The sequence below is a fragment of the Bradysia coprophila genome (genome assembly GCF_014529535.1).
Source record: "Bradysia coprophila strain Holo2 chromosome X unlocalized genomic scaffold, BU_Bcop_v1 contig_173, whole genome shotgun sequence".
Lineage (NCBI taxonomy): Eukaryota > Metazoa > Arthropoda > Insecta > Diptera > Sciaridae > Bradysia > Bradysia coprophila.
The window spans coordinates 4,689,260-4,709,988 of NW_023503302.1; the positions used below are offsets into that span (position 1 = coordinate 4,689,260).

Genomic DNA, 20,729 nt, shown 5'->3' on the forward strand with positions numbered 1-20,729 from the left:
TGGCTATATAGCACTAAGGATCTGGAAGCTATCCAAGAAAAACGGGATTTTACGCTGTTGATCATAGCCTTAATTAAAAAAGATTGCTTTAAAGAAGTTTGATTTTGTTTGGAAGTGTGGGTAAATCATATAAGCTTGTTTTCGATGTCCATGAAACTAGTAAGAAGAATAATTTCATCATTCGATGTCCAGCTTTTAACGTGTAAACATCTCTTGCTAGTGAACTACTAACATCTTGATAGTTGACTAACAACCTGATAGCTGACCAGCAACTTGGTAGTTGACTAACAAGTTTGATAGTTGACTATCAACTTGTCAATCATTTATCAAGTAGGTAGTTTTTTACACCCTTTACAACCACATCTTACGCCAGCAAAATGCCTGTTATTAAATGAGCACACTTTGATTAAAAAGTGTAAGAAATTTTAATGAGAAAGTTAAATTTTTGCAGGCAATATAAGATGAATTATCTAAACTAATTTCTGACGATTTTTTTTAAATACATGGAATAAAATGAATCAAAGTGAATGTTGTAAATATTTTACGAGTGTGAAGTTTGCGGTCAGAGCCGTGTCGTAATATTTTATTCACGATTGAAGGTTTTGTGAATAGGAACTTATATTCGAGGGATTTTTTTTCTCGGTCTTTTTCTTCTTTACAAATATTTTAAATACCTTTACCATTATAGAGTCGAAATTGGTACCAATTTGAAGAATTTGTAGCTTTAGTCATTGAGAAAAGGAAATTGCTTTTCTGTTTGTATCAAAAAAGCTTTCTTCGTTTATGTCACATTATATTGTTAATAACTTCGTTAAAATATTGTTGCATATCTGCACATACTACGTGCAATCCCATTATACTCTCAACCACCTTTATGAAAAGTACTTAATCACACAATTCTATGTACGCTTAGAGTATATAATGTAGCGACGATTATATGATACGTACCGTACATATACTATACACACATTAAATAACTGGATCGTCTTGGCATACACCTCATATAACCATATTTTATGAATTATTGCCATTATGTATACAGTTGGTGTTTGAGGTTAGTGTGGTAAAATGCATTCGTACCGATTTGTTCGATATGTTACAGATAAAATGAGGAAATTAATTGCTCCATTAAATTTTGATTTTTAGTCTGCATCCATTCAAAGACAAACTGACTAATAAACCTTGACAAAAAAGCTAGGCAGGGGCAATGGGGGACGGAAGTTTTGACAAGTTATTTTTAATAGACGTAAAACATTATTCTAAACAAAAAATTGTTTTACGGTATGTCTCTAAAACGCACTGATCTTTTTATAAGTTCGTCTAAACTTCGAAACATAAAGCCACCCGTAAGAAAATTACAAAATGGCGGCCCTATATTTTTTGATTTTACACTGTTTTTAGAAATTCTTTTGATCAGAATTGTCGATACCCATTTAGTTCTTGCTGCAGAACACCTGACAGATACTTATTTTCATCGAGACTGAAAACGCCCTCCGGCACATTTTAGACGGCTGACAAAATTGGGTCGATTTTGGGTCGTACTTTGTCAAAAAAATTAATTTTATAAAAAAATCTGTGCATTTTAGAGGCATACCGTAGATCAATTTTTTGCTTAGAATAACGTTCTGCGTCGAATTGGTCAAAATTTCAATCCCCCATTTTAGTAAAAATTGAATTAGAAACTGAAAAAAAATTTTCAAGAACAAAATATACTCAAAATCTGAACGAAATTTAAAAATTTAATTTGAATGTTTCGTTCAAATGATATATATTAACTGCTGATTTTCAATGTAAAGTTAACGAAAAATGTATTTTTTCCAGTTCTTTTCACATTGTCATAAAATGTCAAACTGTTGTCAATTGAAAAACTTAGGACAAGTGTTACAAACATCGACTTTGTGCAACAAGGCAAGAAAAGAAATATGGAACTAGATCTTACTTTACTTTCATTTAACCCCGATTCATTAAGCCCTAGAGGAATTTCATTTTAATCTTTCAACACCTTAGTTCAAAAGTAGGCATGTGAGGCACATCCAGAACGCACACATTTAACGGCCGTAAAATAAGTGTACAAAACTCCTATTTATTGACCTTTGAATTCGAAGACCTGCTAACAGCAAGTAATTTGGTGACTAGAGACTATCTGAGGGCTGTTTTAAATTCCTCAGGCCTTTCAAACGCTGTCCGATTTCGGTTGGTGGTTTTTCAAAAGAATCCATGGTATATGATTAACCACAAAGGTGAATTTTACTCAAAGGCTTTGAGTCAAAACAAACAATTAAGTTCCAAACAATTTTTTTTATTTATTTATTATCGATGGAGAACCTTATTACAACAAAAAAAATTTGTATTTCGATTCGAATTTTCGTGCTTTCAGTGACTTTCAAAATGATTTATAAAAAAAGTTTTAACTTTTTTTGGTATATTATACGAAACAAAGTGTCTTGTAATAAGGTTCTCCATCGATAAAAAATAAAAATAAAATTGTTTGGAACTCAAATTGTCACAAAACGATTTCAGCGCATGATCTTAGGACTCCGGAACAGCGATCAGTTTTTCAATCGGCTCTATATCGGCTTAGCGATTAAAATTTAAAAAAAGAATATGATGCAATGACAGAAAACGTTTTTTCAAATCCTTATCGTCAAGCCGAAATAGGGTCGATTGAAAAACTGATTAGTGTTCCGGAGTGTTGGCTTTGTTGCAGCGACATCTTTCAGTGAAAGAGTGAATCGTTCTCTATCAGAAGAGTTTTGATTGAATAGAGAAAAGAGTACTGACGCCGTAATCCCTCTCCAGGTGCATAATATATATTATCCCCTAATTTCAAAAATATATGTTTTATTATAGTAATGTTGAAACCGGCTGATCTGTAAACGCTAATTATATTGTTTAGTTCCAGTTCCCTTGAAGGAATTACATTTATATTTCCATTAAGAATATAATCAATCAATCCCGAAATATGGACCTAAAAATGTTTAATCTCATTTTTCCATCTGCGATGGAACACACGATTTCGAACCATCTTCATTTGTGTAACTTTTTTGCATCTTACCAAATTGACCACATGTCAAAGTCAAGCGAAAACTTTCATCCTAGCCAATGATTTCTCTGGTATGGAATCTTATTTCTTGTGGAGTGAAAACACCCCACGATAGTTCTAGCAACAACTCTTTGTTGAATAAATTTAATGCGTAAAATGATATGTAAAATATGGCTATTCTATAGAACAGCTATGCTGGTGAAATAATTGTAATATTCAAGGGCTGGTATTATTGAGGTTAACTATATTTCCTACATCCTCCATATATTTCAAATTTGATTTTTTTTTTATTATCGTTCGAAATTCGTATTCAATGTTGAACCTAATTAAAAGCAACCATACGTTCTACGCATAGCATCACACACACTCACGCATTGTTCAAAATTGAATATATCATTCCCATTAACAACACTGAATATAAATCAATTTCGACATGATTTTCAAAATTATGTAATAAGATTCACGACATCCTTATCCTATTACGCACACAATACATTTTCTACCTTTTCTATTCTTTTTTTTTTGCTCCCTCTCATATACTTAACATATGGCAATTTATATGAGAGCACGTATTCAAAAGTCTACGAAATGTATACGGGGATACAGAGATTATTGTGTTTAATGATTCGTGAAAAGTTTTCATAATATGATTAGAGATGGGATTTCGGCTTAACGAATTCTTCTATCTTATGCTTCTTATACCTTAACATAAATTTAGAAAACCGTCTGTAATCAGTGTCAGTAGCACGATTTGAGATCACCTTCAAAGGTACACGAACCGGTATTTTGAGTCACCTGAATGTGGTTGGGTTATCTCTATGTTTATTAACAGATGGAAACAAAACCATTTCCTTTTCTTTGCGGGTTAAGTTCAGTAATACGAAATCTAATGCAAGTTTATTGTGTGATGACTTTAACCTAAAGGAAAAATCAAGTAGTAAGGAATCGTCATCGCTTGGACCTTGGAAAATTCTGGGGTGATACCAATCCAAGACGTGTGACTTTCCAGCGGCTTGTTACATATCGTTGTAACGATAACGCCAACTTTTGAGTTGGTGTATTAACGAATTTGAATTTAGTCTAAGTTCGTGACCTTGGAATTTTAGCACTACAATCGATGTAAAGCTATTGCTTGTCTATAGCTTTTGGAAACTATAGACCAGGACGACCCTTCAGGAATTAAAGAATGCTCGGATGGACGCACCGACTAATTCAGCAAATAAATCGTTCGGAGAATAATAACACAACTCTAAATAAATTATTTTTTTAACACACTTTTTTTGTTCTAAGAAAACACACACGGTAAAATAAAAAAAAACGAAATTAAAATGATATTCACTTTATTAACTTCAACTTAGAATTATTTGGTTGGTTGTTGAATTCGAAGTGTTAATCGAATTCGATTAGAATTCTTCTAACTATTTTTTCCAAAAATATTAATTCAGATCAAGTTACAAGTATTTTCAATTTAATTTTCTTTAAATTTGCTTCACATTGCAAGGTAACGATATCGACGAACTCGATTGAATAACTGACCAATGTTCCTGGAGGATGAAGGCCTTTTATAGCGACCAACTACATGGATTCTTATGGGCTCCATAAGAACATATGCATTTAAGTTTAGAAAGTTGTCAAATGTAAATTGTAGAGCCAAACTGAATCGTTGAGTAAAACTCTTAAATACTTTTCGTATGCTTGTGGTTGAACGTAAAGTCTGTAAATATCGGAATGTTTCATAAACACATCCGCTAGTGCAGTTGTCTTTAACATTAACAGATGGGTTTCCTCTAGTAAAGGAAAAGTATCTAGTTTTGCTTATGTCGTTCTACCAACAGGCGGCATTGAATATTCCTAATGGTTTTTCCATATTAGGTTAATATGTACAATGCGTTTCGTCAATGTTGGATGAACTCGTAAATTTGGGAATGCAGGCGATCTCGTTGCTCATTCCTAAGGACCGACTTCTGTTAATAAATGATTCAATCGCTGATGAGCTTTTACAATTTTACATTCTCAACATAGTGGACCTGCTTAGGCAAAAATTCGTGCATCTTACAAAATCGTTCTGACGATGATTGTTGGTTGTTCCGTATCGATTCCTGATTCTAAATTGATGTGGGGCGGCAGCTCAATCGTTTACCCGTGAGCGGCCGTTATGTCACTTTTTTTTAATTTTTCATTCGTAAGCGAGAAGAGATATCAATGTATTTCCAATGGATAAATTATAGAAAAAAGTCCAAATTTTTTTTGGTGCAATTTTTTTTTCATTACATTACATTACTCCAAAATGGCGGAAAAAATTGGTCAAAGTCGAAAAATATTTTTTTCTCAAAGGAAAATTTCTGAAACCGATAGAAAGACTGTAAATTCGCAAATACTTTCTTCTGAAGGTTTATTGAGAATTTAAAGAGCTACGTTTTCGTTTTTTATTTGTTTGAATCGGTGAGCTTGTTCTGGAGATATGTCAGTAACAGTGAAGTCACCACATGCTTTTCCAATGTTCTACATGTAAAAATACAACGAAATTATTATTCGTTTAGAATAAATAATTAGGCGTATATTCATGATTATCGGCTTAAAGTTGTGTTTTATGTATATTTAAGTAACTCGAGGTGAGCCCAGTTTAATAATTACACTGTAACATGCTCCCAGCTAAGAACCTAAGGATTTTGAAGGGTTTCTGAGATTTTTTTTCGATTCTCTTCAGGATTTGTTGAACTATTGAGGTGGTAGTAGGTCAGTTCCCAAAACTATGTTACTACATGTTAGAAAGTAAGTATTCTGGATGATTTCTGAGGTTTTATTGAGTTCCTTTCTGGAGTTTTGGGATTATTGAGGTGAAATTATGTTAGTTGCTAAAATTCTACCACTTTATATGATATACCATGCTCTCAGTTCTAGAACTCGAGGAATTTGAAGGATTTGTCAGGTTTTTCTGGGTTTCCTTTTGGACTTTTTAAAGAAAACAAAATGGAAGCGATTCGTTTTCGGATTGGTTTCTCAGGTATTTTGTCCTCAAACATCTCTATAAAGCCCAATTTTGATACACAATAAGCGTATTATAGGCTTCAAACTGATCAAAATGTAAAATGCATTTTAATTTGAGAGAATATGAAAGAATGTTTACCCATAAGCCTAGTACCACGATACACGACCGAGTTAATACAGGCAGGAGCACTTGATTTGACTAAGGACCGGAATTATCTAGTAGCTTTATATTTTGCGAAGTAAAATTAAATCAATTGTGTCAGTGTGTCATTTGAGTTCATTTTCATACAATGTATTGGGTCCCTTATCTGACATCCGAGAAATGAATCGCTCCTGCCTGGATTTACTCAGTCATGCTGGTAAATAAAATTTTGACAGAAAATGTATTGTTTTGGTGTTAAAGGAAAAATTTACAGTATGGTCATACATTTTCTGTTAAATATTTTTTTTTGCTCGATATATACATACCCATTGTTTCTAGTGAGATAATGATGTAGCTCTATAAATATATATACTGAACGCTGCACAGAACGCATTTCATTGTGTGTCATGGAGATTGAATTTTGTGATACAAAGCACAAGCAACCATGAAATTATTAAATGGAGCAGTTAGTTCAGGTGGAATGATGCAAATATTGTTAAGTATGACAATAAAGGACGCAACTCCTTATTTTGATTTATCTTTATTTTCTTGATTTTTCTTGACTTTTCTCTTCGAAACTAAAGTGGAAATGTCACTTAATCTGTCTGTGGCCCGATCTATTTGAATCATTAAAACAACATACCCAACATACACACTGTGACAAACGATTTGAAACTTTAAGTGGTTGATACAACTGAAAACAATTGCTAAGTGTTAGAATTTTCATCCAAAAATCAGCCATCAGCACAAGAGAAATCCATTCAGATAATAATTGTATGTCTATAACTAACTGTATGGCATTATTATACATAAACTAAATCAACATTTAAAAACCATTTCATTTACAGCTCTTGGTGCAAAACAAAATTTTAGCAAAACAAAACTACCCATACACTTTGTTCGAAATAAAATAGAACAAAGCAAAAAGCCGGGGTCGAGTGATTCTACGACAAATAAATTTAAGCTCATGGGATAAACGATAGAGAGAGGATACCATAAAACCTAAGTAACCGAATAGTTATACTTAATCCCTTTTTCGTTGATAAGACTTGATTAAATGTTTTTGTGTTGGAACATTAAACTTTTGTGGATTTTGGAATAACGACAGTGTACAGTCGAATTGATATAGACAAAGTTTATTAAGCAAACAAACTTGAACGGTAACAATTGTTATGTTGGTAATAACTGTATTATACACCCAAATCACATACCAAGAGAAAACTTTCGGAAATAAATAAATTAAAGTAATCAGACACATATACATACACGCACATACACATACTCGAACATAGAGTGTCACTTAAGACGAAAATGATGTTCAATTGTTTCTAAATAGATGCTCCGGTTACTGCATTGCATACCGCTAATCATGCCCGCACGTTAGTAAGCGGGCGTGACGCAAGTCCACTACCAAAAATGTTGTAATTTTTTTTTTGGGATGGCGGAGCATATTTACAGCAACTTTTTGACTCCCCTCTTAACTCCAATGACCCCCAAACTTATATATTTCAAACTTTTATCAACAAAATATTGACTCAAAAAATTTTAGAAAGAAAATTTAAAAAAAATTGCGTCACAGTGGCAGATGTTTAGGAAACTACTGTTAAGAAAATGGCTAAAATACGAAAAATATGTACTGAAAGAATGGAATTCTATGCGAAGAAAGCCGAATCATCAGCCACTTTGTGACGCAATTTTTTTTAAATTTTCTTTCTAAAATTTTTGAGTCAATATTTTGTTGATAAAACTTTTGCGTACAGGCGCAGTACGTAGTAGAAACAAGTAGAAACAAGGACTTGCGTCACACTTTCATCCTTTAGGGTTTTTTGGCGGATTACCCATATACAACGTGATACCATTGATGATCTCGAACTAGATTCTTTTATGTGTGAATATACTCTCGGAAAGTATAGCAGGAGGAGAATTGGTTCCGAAGGGAAATTCATAAAGTTTTCCGAGCAGAAAAAGTTTGTATGACAAGAGATGACTAATTTTTGGAAAGATATTTGAATTTTATGTCAAATAGATAGATATGTTGTCTGGAAAAGTTGTCTGCTCTATAATGGACGTAACAACATGTTTGAAAGTCTGATTTTGGTACATTATTTATCCATGCATGTAGGTAGAATAATTACAAGTTTTTGTGCTGTATAATGTATGAGTACCTGCAATAGATCCAAAAATTCACTGACATACTGTATGATCATTTTACTCTCAGCTTCACACGTAAATGATTTATTCGATGACATCTTGCCACTGCACGAGTGATAGCAATGCACTGCTGGCATTAAAGTAGACTGACAGATTAGAAAATAAGGACAATATACCACAAATTTTCCAAAGCATAGTAAAATAAACCAGGCAGGAGCGGTTCATTTTCGAAACGTCAAATAAGGGACCTAATACACTGTAAATAACCTCCATACAAACAACACACACTCTACGAGGAATAATGATCGAGATGTACGTCAGGACCACTACGGTTGTTTGGCAGGGTGAAACGAAAAAAAAACATATGAAACTCCCTCCGAGAAGAGTGAGACGAATTTGACGCACATCTCGACCATTATTCCCCGTAGAGTGTGTGTTGTTTGTATGGAGGTTATTTAATACACTGTATGAAAATGAACTCAAATGAACACTGACATAAATTGAAAAGTTTATTCGGAAAAAAATATACGGCTACTAGATTGTTCAGATCCCTAGTCAAATCACCGCTCCTACCTGAGGGAGATGCGGGAAAACAGGAAAAGTAGGAAATATGCAGTTTTTCTTGATTTCTCACCAAGAGTTACTGTTGTAAGTACAATGTAGTATATTTTCTAAAAAATTAAATATTCTGTCATATTTGACATATCGTATACCATTTTTGAATCTAAACATCCAGAAATGTGCTTGAAAAACTACTGCAAAACAAGCAAAACACGTTATTTCACTTGCATTCTCGCCAATAGCTACTGATGGACAAACCCGATTTTCAAATAAATTTAATATTTTGCTTCGTCTCGTCCATACCTTTCATTTGACATATCACACACGATTTTTTAGCAAAAACATATGCTTGAAAAACCAGTGAAAAAAGGCAAAACAAGCAAAACACGCTGTTTCATCCTACTTTCTCGCCAATAGCTACTGATCGACAAATCTGATTTTCCTAAAAATTCTATATTTTGATTTGCCTCGTCATGATCGTAAAAAATGACTCAGTCGTAGACAATTAGTAGTTCAAATATTCAAGTAGAAGGGTTATTTTCACTCGAAGCACTTTTTCTTATAAACAAGGATTTTAAAAAGATAAAGTTTCTGCAAAAAGAAAAGGATCGCAAATGGACCAACCAAGTGTTAATCATACACAGTTATCAGAGATTTTTATCATTCTCAAAGGACTTACTCTGATTTTCTTCGTTCTTTAATCCTTCAAAAGGTTTTCCTTTGTACAAAGATTTTTCAGAATGCATTTTTTGCAACGCCTGTTTGTATACTGATTTGCTGAGGATTGTCGACATTTATCCGCTTATTAATCGAAAAAATAAATTCCTTCAACAAGAGAGAATATCTGGAAGCAACTGGCATCGCTATTGGATTCGTGCGCTAGGCAACAGCAACAACAACGTCCATTCCGAACGCTGCTACAATAAAAGAATACTCAACGGAAAAGCTCATGAAGACGGAAAACCTTTTATAACAAAAATATTCATCCATTCTAAGCTGGGTCGGTTTGAAGTTGAATGGAATTCCGGGGAAAGTTTTAACTCGGAAAAGAAACACTTTACACGTTATACCGTCACATACAGGAATACAATAATAATCCGTTGATATGTAATTTGAAAATCGTGCAACAATATTTTACAATCTTAAGTACACAATTTTACTTAAACGAACGTTTATTTCGATATATATTTTATGTGCTGTATGAGCTGCTGCTGCTGCTGCTGCAATAAAAGACGAACAGTGTAAACAATGCATGTCTGAACTGATTAATTAAATTTAAAGTCTTCAAAATGTTCGAAATAGTTTAATCCTTTGCTTAAAAGCTGTCCATCACTCTGGTTACACAGAAAATTAATGTTTTCTAAGTTCATGGCACACGAAACGTGTACAATAACCTAATTCCATTAATGTTCTCGCCTACAAATTTGCCTATTTAAACAATCCATAATCTTATTTTCCTTCCTCCTGTCTCTGTGTTGCCATTACGGTTTCTTGTACGCTCCCCGATCACACAACACACATTATGGCCAATATAGCAAAATGCACACACCATCGTCGTCACCCAGAGCAATCAACCAACCAATCTACGTTGTGTATGTGTGTGTGGCACATCCAAAACCGAAAAGCAATAGTACTATTTTGGGGTTTTCCGAAACAAAGTTTTCTGTTTACAAATTTAAAACCGAGTCCATCTTCATGTTCCACTTCACTTGAAAGCTGGGGAAAATGTTTTGTAATTGAATAAATTTGCATAGAAACCGTGTTTTGGAAGACGGGTAGCAGATAAAAACCGAGTTTTATAACTTCATTAGAGATCTGGGAAGTGATTTTCAGAATATTTTCGACATTTTTTTTTATTCATTAATTGAAAACTAATTATTGTTTGTCTTCGCCCAACGTTCAATTGTGCGAATATAGAGGTGGTGGTGTATATACTGCATATAAATACAGAAGTCGCAACTTTTTACTCAATTTTAAATTAACTTTGGGAAAACTTTTGCTCCCACCCGGAAGATATATTAGCTTCATAAGAATAATAACGAACATCGATTTCGATTGTCGGTTCGAAATTCACCAGGGTCTATTTCTAGCATTTCCTTTTTTAGAAGAATAATTTTATCTTTGCGATGCAGAACATTCCATATATGAAAATGTCTCAGCATGTGAATTCCGATGGGGGTCGGTCTAAATATTGAAAACTAAAATATCGAAAAAGAATGTATGCTAACTCGTACTAGAAAAGTGAAAAGAGTTTATTCTGTTTCTAGTTCTATTTGCAAACAGCTCTGTGTCACATTTGTATATGTGGCAGGATGGCAGTGCCAAAGAATACTATACTCTAGATGGAAACTCTTGGTATTTCACAGACGGTGTGTATAATCATTGAATCTATTACTTCTTTTGATCCAAAGTATTTTACCAACGAAGTGGCTATTTTCATCGCTTCCTATGATTTATTGACTTTACGTGTTACGGCATGTTTCATTTTCATTTACATTGCCTAATCACGTAAAGCATTGTACCTACGAGGTTCCAAGTTGTTATTTGATAAGTTAGGTGTTACAGCCCGACCTGAAGGGAAGCCACTTCGTTGGTAAAATGCTTTGTTACAGAAGAAGTAATAGATTCAATGATTATATACACCGTCTGTGAAATACCAAGAGTTTCTATCTAGAGTATAGTATTCTTTGGCACTGCCATCCTTCCACATATACAAATGTGACACAAGTTGGAACCTCGAAGTAATATACTATTAACAGGTACAAAAACCCATTAAAGGGTTTTAACCTTCTCCAAACGGACCTATTCCTTCCACGGCTGCATTGTACAAATTGAAAGAAAAGCCTTCTACAAACTATAACATAAAATTTTTAAGAGCCAAAGCACGTAAAGTTTTTGATTTTTCCCCTGTATGCAATACAGGTTCGACAAGCTAACACAATTTTCTTGAGATAACCTGATTAGTACCGTGAGTGAACGGTGGATCAATGGACGAAATTTCTTTTCTTACACAGATAATCCGTAGACCCTCTAAACCCCTGTGCGTCTTTCTTAAGACGACAGGTAAAAAAGTCCATTCTCATTGCGAGATGTATCAGATCTTGTACCGTGTTTATTTAGTTCCTGAAGTTACGTACACATGCGGAATTTTGAAAACCGACACATTTTATGGTTCGTGGTTTACTGATTTTTTGTGTATTCTGCAAGTATTTTTATATGAAGAAATCCGCGAGTGTAACGCTTTTTTGTCGTGTCATCATAATTAAATCTTTAATAACTCGAAAAATACACTCCCTGTGAAGTAAAGACTATTTACGATTATTAAAATTCTAAAACCAGTCACTGTATGTAACTGTAATTTTTCAATGTTTGTGAAGTTCCCAGTGATAGATTAAGGAGAGAGAATAACTTCCAACTTCCTACTCTATTATAATGTCAAGTGTCAGTGGTTTAGTTATTGGTTTTCTTCTCAAATGCGAGGGCAAAGTGAAAAGAACAGCAGCATTCAACTAATGGGAGGCTAACGTTTAAGAGGCTGGGAAATATCAAAATTATAGAAGAAAAAAACTAAGCATTTTAGATTCACTGGTTTTAGAATGTTAGTCACTGTATAAATACGTTTTAAGCTATTTTTTGTGCGTAGGTCAAAGGAAATTATTCGTCCAAAATTTAATGTTTTTTAAGATTTAATTTTGACGTTTCTTTAAAAGACGCCAGGGCACATTGGACTTTGATTACGTCAAAAAACTTCAATAAGCTTATTAACTAAAGTTTAAAAAATTTGATTTTCAGGTACAAAAGTCTACTATTCTAAAATACTAAAATTTCAGCAACTCGAGTGGCGACTGGCGAACCAGTGCTGTTCGCTCAGGTACTGATAAAGTTCATTATCAAGTTCGTGAGTGAACTTGACGGGCCAAAGGAAAGAGTATAGCTTGAAGGTTTGAAGTTGATTTAAACCAACGAGTCTAAGCCTCAACCTTCTAAGAGAGCCTCAACTGCGAGTGAAGTCAGTAACTATTAAATTCGGCCAAAAATCACAAAAATAGTCTAAAAATATTCAAAAATGTTTATTGATAGGATAGGACAAATTTTTCGTTAACTTTACATTGCTATGTAAATCAAGAGTCATAAGTGTAAATCGCAATCTCCCTATTACACCAAACTTTCCCTACCTTTTACCAGATAAGGTACCTTACAATTAGCATCGTTAACATGGGAAATTTGAGGGATGATCACATAATTGATCAGCTTCATTAAAGTTGTATGACGCAGGACAATTAGCTGCATGCGGCAGGCTACTTGCATCTGCACAATACCAATAAGCATCACAGCTCGAGGGGTCATTGACGAAGTGACCCGGAGGATAGTTTTCGCAGTTTGGTATCGCAGGTATGTTTGGCGTTTGTGTTGTGGGTGTCGTTGGTAATGATGGAAGTGGTGTGGTTAGCGAATATTGGAAATTTGAGGGATGATCACATAATTGACGAGCTTCATTAAAGTTGAATGGTAATGGACATTTTGCTGCATGTGGTACACTATTTGCATCTGCACAATACCAATAAGATTGACAGTTCGAGGGGTCATTGACAAAGTGTCCGGAGGGATAGTTTGCACAGTTTGGTAGCGCACGTGTCATGATAGCGTTGGTGATAAGTAATACAATGAGTTGACGCACTTAAATATTAAAATATTATTTCTTGTGTGCTTGATACATTCAATAAATTAATATTAGTAAAGATCGACTTACTTGTTACTGTAGTATCAGTTATACTGAAAAAGTAAGTTCCTTGATTCTATTTATATGCAAAGATTCAAACCAAATTACTCAAAAACAATAATCGATACTCAGATAATGAGACGTCTCTATCAGGTTTGTATAATCATTTGGAATAGTATGTAAAGCTTCCCGTACTCAAGTGATAATGTTCAAACTACGTCAGCAACATAAATTTGAAAAGAAAAATGAAATCGTTTCCGGTCCAAATATTTCATTTTATTGTCATTGAAGGTCGACTTAATACAAGTGGACATATCACATAGTGTTACAGGTAGTCATAATAATAGCCATTATAAGTCGTCAATTTGTAGACCAAGTAAATAGAAATTTTCACAAAAATATAACGAAAATATCACAGTTCTAAAAATTGGCTGAGGTCGGAGTCAGCTACTCAGAAAAGTGCATATAATTTGATATCGGAACTGATCGTGTGGCAACGTAGGATCAATTGTACCGGATGAGGCGTTGAACATTCATTGATAAATATGATACCGTTGCGCCTTGTCGTCTGTGAGTTGAATTTTATCTGAGAGCGAAGCATCGGTGAATTGATTTTGCCGATGTGAAAAGGGTGAATGAACAAGATCCAAGCGTTTGTCCTTCGTTGAGCCAGAAATTGCAGAATGAACTTCTCACATCTCTCTTAGTATGGACGGAGCACAGCGTTGTTGTCGGACCTGTTGAGGCTATCGCCGTCCAGGAACATGACGAATTGATTCTGTGTACTTTCGATCGTGCGACGTACAATGTGGTGACTAGATGCAGGCTGCGAGTTATTTGCAGATTTCGTGTTCAAATGAGTTAACCTACTTCACTAGTTCTATTCAGTTAATTCATTGTCTCAGTCTAATTGTAATATTCTGTTGGAAAGGTTTATTTTTTAATAATTGGATACGTGGTTTGATTTTTCGATAATTTATTTTTTCCGAGCTTTCGATTACAGTCAGTAATCTTCTTCCGGGAACTAATGTATTGTATCGGTTACTATGTTTGTATGTGTGCGTTATGTTATTTGTTCTATTGGTTTTGGTGTATGTGTGATGTCTGATATTTTTGGTAATATTGGTTTCCATGCATTGCTTAGGACCCGACCTTTATCGATGTTCATCAATTGACCTTGGTTTTGTTGAATAGCCGAACCTTCATTGATTTTTCGTAGATGGAAATTATTTTCTCTGACTATTAATTTTGAATTTTGTCAATTAACTTTATGTCCTTTATTTCTGATTGTGTGCGCTACTGCTGATTTGTTATATCATGACGACGGACGTTTCCTTTGTTATCTTCAACGGACACATTAGAATATCTATGAGTAAGTGTTACATAGAAAGGAAAGGACGTTTTACATTAAAGTTCTATATATTTTGTATCCTACTGGTGAAAACTTTTTATTTGAGATCATTCAATAACATACGGGTTTTGTTTACAAAATTCATAAATAGAAAATCTGATTAAGGCACGCGGACTGGGGAATCGTGCCCAAAACACAAGAAACATTGGCTCTCTGAATGGCGAGGGAGATGCACTGCACTACTGGTGTATTCACTACTCCTGGAAATCTAGTAAAACCAAGAGGTTATGGACCCAGATGACGCGTTGTAGCACAGGGAGTAATGTGATCAGAATAGAAAATTGGCAGAGCGGAAAATTGCAGAAGTTTTTGGTAGAGCTAAAGTTACACGGTACTGAAATTAGCAAGGCCGGAATTGGTACAATTGTAATCGCCACAATTGGAAGTAGCACAATTGGAATTGACACACTTGTAACGGTACTATAATGGAACGGTACTGGAAATGGAACGATACTGTAAATGGAACGATACTGGAAATGGAACGGTACTGGAAATCGAACGGCTCTGGAATTGCTAACAGTGCTGGAAAACTTAGATTATATGAAGTGAGAATGTGGAGTTGTACATGAAGGAATGGAGTCGATGATATTAGTGGTGTTGGGAGAGGCGCAAGCTTTAGTCCCACTGATATCTGTACGAAAATATGTAGAAAGAATCGACAGTATTGGAATTTGTGGAACGGTATAAATAGTGTGTAAGTAATGGAAAATGGAAGAGGGTGAAATTTATTGGACAGTATGAAGAAGTCACCAACATTATGGAATTTTATGAAACGAATTTGAATTGTAATTGATCAAATTGTAAGACATTTAAATTCAGCGATTCTAACATTCATAAACTTGTGGTCAGAATCGATTTTTTTGAACATTTCGCCGGAATTAGTAGAGGATTTTTTCGTCTGAAAAAGTGTATCTTAGTGACCATTAAAACTATAGTCTTTGTAAGAGGCATCAAAATGGGGTAAAAGTAAGTTGATAAAATTTTCCAAAGGCACTGTACACGATCTACGGAATCTTTGTGAAATTCTGGTTGCTTCAGTTTAACTGAACATATTAACAGTTTGTAGTAGCTATTAATCATTTTAGCAGGAATTGATGACAAATACTTGAAATTAAAAATTGACTTCGGGAATTGAACCGGGACCTCTGGATCATGAGCCAATGACCTTTCTAATGTTGTAGTACAGTTGTGTTGGTTGACATTTCTTCTCATCCGATTTTGTTAGATTTAGTTTTTTATGGAAGGTAATTGAATACCGAAAAGAACGTGGCGAAAAAAGTTAAAAATTTGGGCCCTTGGACTAAGTATTTTTTGCTAGTTTTTGTTTCATTTGAGAGGTAATTGAATACTCAATGGAAAGTTGGCAAAACATTTTGGGTTTCTAAAATAATGTCGTAAATTGTTGGTTTTATTTGAGAGGTACTTCGTACGGGCTTTCGTAATTGCGCTATGCGCAATTTTAAAAATGAACACTTTCCGTAAACTTGACCATGCCCAACTTGACTTGCATTTTGGTAACAGACGCATCGTAGACGTATTAGGGTTCCGGGCGTATTACGGCTACGGACGTATTATGGTTACGGACGAAATAGGATTACGGGTCGTACGGGGCTAAGTCGCAGCAAAAGCTCCGACTGTTCTGATGCCTTGTTTAACATAATTGAATTTAAGTTTATAAAGCACGAGGAATTAGCTACGACTTGATGGCAAGAAACATAAATATGATCCAAATTAAATGTTTAAGACCAACATCCACTACATACGTTTAACATACGTGATGTGCGTTGAACTTCCGTTACACTCATAAGTTCTTCTCATTCCACGTACAGCTGAATTTTTTTATAAAAATAATTTTTGACCGTTAAAAATCTGAATTTTGTATGAAAATTCAATTTTTTTTTCGTTATTATGTTGGATTTCCATACAAGCCTGTCTGTCAAAATTATTTTTATAAAAACAATCAGCTGTACATACATCACCACAATACGTAACACATGAATATTCAAATCTGACAATCGAAATACGTAACTACCATGTATCATACACGCCTGCCAAACTTTACATCTACACGGAAAATTCGAGGATTTCGATAAAGGCTGTGGAACTTATAATATAGCTGCAAGACTTATAAAAATATAGCTACTGAACGCATATTCTAAAAATGTTGGTAATTTACGTGCAATATGAGTTACACAACTATATTATGGATCACACAGCTACATTATGCACCGACAACACATGTTATAGCTAGGATTTGCATATTGTGGCTGTGTACTCTATATCATAGCTGTGTAACGCATATTTGACGTATGAAAAATATAGCTGTGGGCTGCATATCAGAAAATGTATGGGACCATGCATTCAAGTCATCCGTGCTGATGCTCAATTGACATTAATGTTAATGGATAAAGAAAAATCGCACCAAAAACTGTTCTAAAACAGCTTAGCTGATTATAATGAGGTTTCATCATCAGGTTAATGGTAACGCCTCTTCAATAGTCAAAATCCGTAGAAACACAGACGAATGAAAATATCAGAAATTTCACTACATTAGAAACGAATTAATTAATTAGCCAAGTATTGCTCCTATAAAAATCAAAATCGTCATTTCACAGATAATAATTGAATTGGCGATTCTTCACACAGTTTCAATTCACTTTCTTTCAGAACCTAAAGCCATTCTCCAAGTGACAACTGACAACTCACCAAACTAAAAATGCTAAATATAAAAACTACAGACTTGAATTAGGCTGTGTGCCGCATAATACAGCTGTAGAATTTATATTGTGGTAGCAACGCTTCGAAATAAGAACGTGTTAAAGCACAAGCAAAGTTAGCACAGCAGCAGCATAGGTGACGGTCGGATTCTCGGGTTAAGCATCAATCGGCGCGGTTAGTACTTAGATGGGTGACCGCAAAATTCATGAAAGTTTAGAAGAAAAAATTTTTATTTCTCGTGATAGATTTGAAATGCGGCTCACAGCTATACTATAAGTTGCACAGCTATTTTAACTACAGTCTTCGCAATATGCATTTCACAGCTATATGCCAAAAAATGGGGGTGCTAAGTCCACTTATAGATCTCACACGCATATTGGGATTTTCCGTGTAGTGAGTATTATTACGTTCATCACTAATTCGTCTTATTGGCACTTGAGCTGTACTGTAGATGGCGTCACTTTTCTATGAGAAAATGAGTATGAGCAAAGATCACATGACTCTCATTTTTTCATATATTTTTGATGTTTCGAGATCTTTGCTAAATGGTGTTGCCAGCTTGCACCTCAAGTGTCTATATAAAATCACTCAGTCGGAGATTTGTTATTTACAATTATACTTGTTTGTTGTGGTATATACTTTATAACAGTTATAAATTAACTGACTACAAATATGTAGATATTACTCTCTTTCAGAGAGACGTAAGTATTTACCTACTTTATACGCACATCAATTTTATTCGATTAGATATGAAGAACGCACTTACTCAAGATATAAAGCATTATGAACAATAAGCGGAAATTAAACTTTAGTATATAGATGAATATTATTGTTGCCATATAAATGAGGAGAGATATGCATGAACTGAAAAAAATTATTTGGGAAATGTCTTTTTGTGACGGTTAGTGCATAACTCTCCTCAAATATAATTATAAGAGCAAATTATAAGTATAAACTATTTAAAATAACTGTTATTCTTCAGTAGAATTTAATTTAACCATTCTCATATGTTTGACATAATACTAGTTAACTAAGTCAGTTTTGTCGTGTGACTCTTTGTATTATTATACTAAAAAGAAGTTTTAGAAAATTTAGACCTGACGTTGCAAATCCTAGTCTTTCCAGTACCTATTACATGGTATGACCGTTTTTGACTCTTCCTCCCCCTAGTCGCCTCGGACGTCTTATTTGAATGTCCCCTAATCTAAAAATATTGATAATTATTTCAACAATCTTTTTCCGGAATTTTTGAAATAGATTAAAAGAGAAAATTTATTTTCTGATGACAATAACGGAATATCACTTGAGATTTTCATGGTTATCGCGGAGCACTGGCTTCGTGGGTGACGTCGACACGCTTAAATAGTACATTCAAAAATGATGAATTAGTCGTTTCAGGTGGGACAGGCACTACAAACTCACAACACAAGCTAAACGTACTCATATTTTAAAGTGCCCTAAAAATAAAGAATTATCTATCAGGATAAGTATAGGTTCGCAAGGTCACATTTTCGATGATAGACACCTTTTGGCCCATCGGCACTTTCAGCAGTTTTGTAGAGTTTTCAATGTTATACATAAAAATAAACTCATCTGTCCGAAATATTACCGTCCGTAATCGTTTTGCACCGTGTACATTTAATGCACAAAATCGTGAATCACATAACGAAGGATAAGACTCCGACGGGTCGACTGGGTCGAAATCTCATCTCCGGGTTCGTTATCAGGCGTTATGCTAAAATACGTCAATTTTGAATTTGTGCACGTTGTAATGTATAGCCAGTAAGCTTTTTTAGACGTTGGCTAGTAATTAAAATAAATAAATTAATATCATCACCGATGATCTACATTTTCCGCGCGCAGGCTATCGAGGACCTTACAAGTCTTAAAATCATGGGCGCGCGTTATCATACAATTTTTTTTGTCATAGACTTGATATATACAGCAAATATTGAAGTTCTACAATTCAAATCCAAATAACTCCAAATTAACTTTAAAAAAAACTAGGCGTCCGTACGAGTTCAACGAGCTATCACACGTTCTTGCAATTTAAAATTTGGCCACGCAATAAATCTTCCAAGAAGCCCTATCTCCATACATTTTGGTCTCTTACAGTACTTTAATCGAAACGAAAAAATCCTACGTTACTTTGTGGTTCCGTTCGTCCGTCCGTGTTTCCAGTGACCTATCTCCTAAAGTTTTCTTTAGAATATCTTGAAATTTTGGCAGTAGATTCTAGTCGTCATTCTAAGACATTCCAGAAAAAAATGGTGGTAACGGGTCTCGTTTGGGAGCTAGGGCTCCTCGAAGTTGCCATATAAGCCCCATATAAGAACACCTTTAAGTGTGTGTGTGTGTGTGGATGTGTATGGTAGAACAAATTTGTTCGCTTTTGGTAAGCTCTGCTCACCTCAAACTTTTTTCCTAAATTTAATATTTTTCAAATTTTTAAAATATCAGTCAAAAACCCTTAAAAGTGTAAAATGTGATGCAAGTCCCTGTGCATACTTCCAAAACAACTGATATCAGTCAAAAACCCTTAAAAGGGTAAAAAGTGACGCAAGTACCTGTGCATACTTCCAAAACAATTGATATCAGTCAAAAACCCTTAAAAAGTAAAAGTGACGCAAGTCCATGTGCATACTTCCAAAACAACTGATATCGCTGTAGGTGACGCATTCTGCCCTTGTACGCAAAAATTGTCAAAGCAAAAATTAGGCCAAAAAAATTCTAGAAGAAAAATTTTACCAAAAAAAATTTGCGTCACAAGTGGCAGATGTTGAGGAAAGTACTGCTAAGAAAATAGTTAAAATAGGGAAAAATACGTCCTGAAAGAATGTACAAATGAAAAGTAACCGAATCATCTGCCACTTTGTGACGCAAAATTGTTTTGGTAAAATTTTTCTTCTACAATTTTTTTGGCCTAATTTTTGCTTTGACAATTTTTGCGTACAAGGGCAGAATGCGTCACCTACAGCGATATCAGTTGTTTTGG

General features: G+C 34.5%; 1 long non-coding RNA gene across 1 annotated transcript; it reads left to right on the forward strand.

Moving 5' to 3' along the window:
* Window positions 1-1,226: 1,226 nt before the first annotated feature.
* On the forward strand, window positions 1,227-19,151 carry LOC119068264. The gene is made up of 3 exons (XR_005086114.1): window positions 1,227-1,663; window positions 2,118-2,128; window positions 19,142-19,151. It is a non-coding gene; the product is annotated as an uncharacterized LOC119068264 (long non-coding RNA).
* The last annotated feature ends 1,578 nt before the right edge of the window (window positions 19,152-20,729 follow it).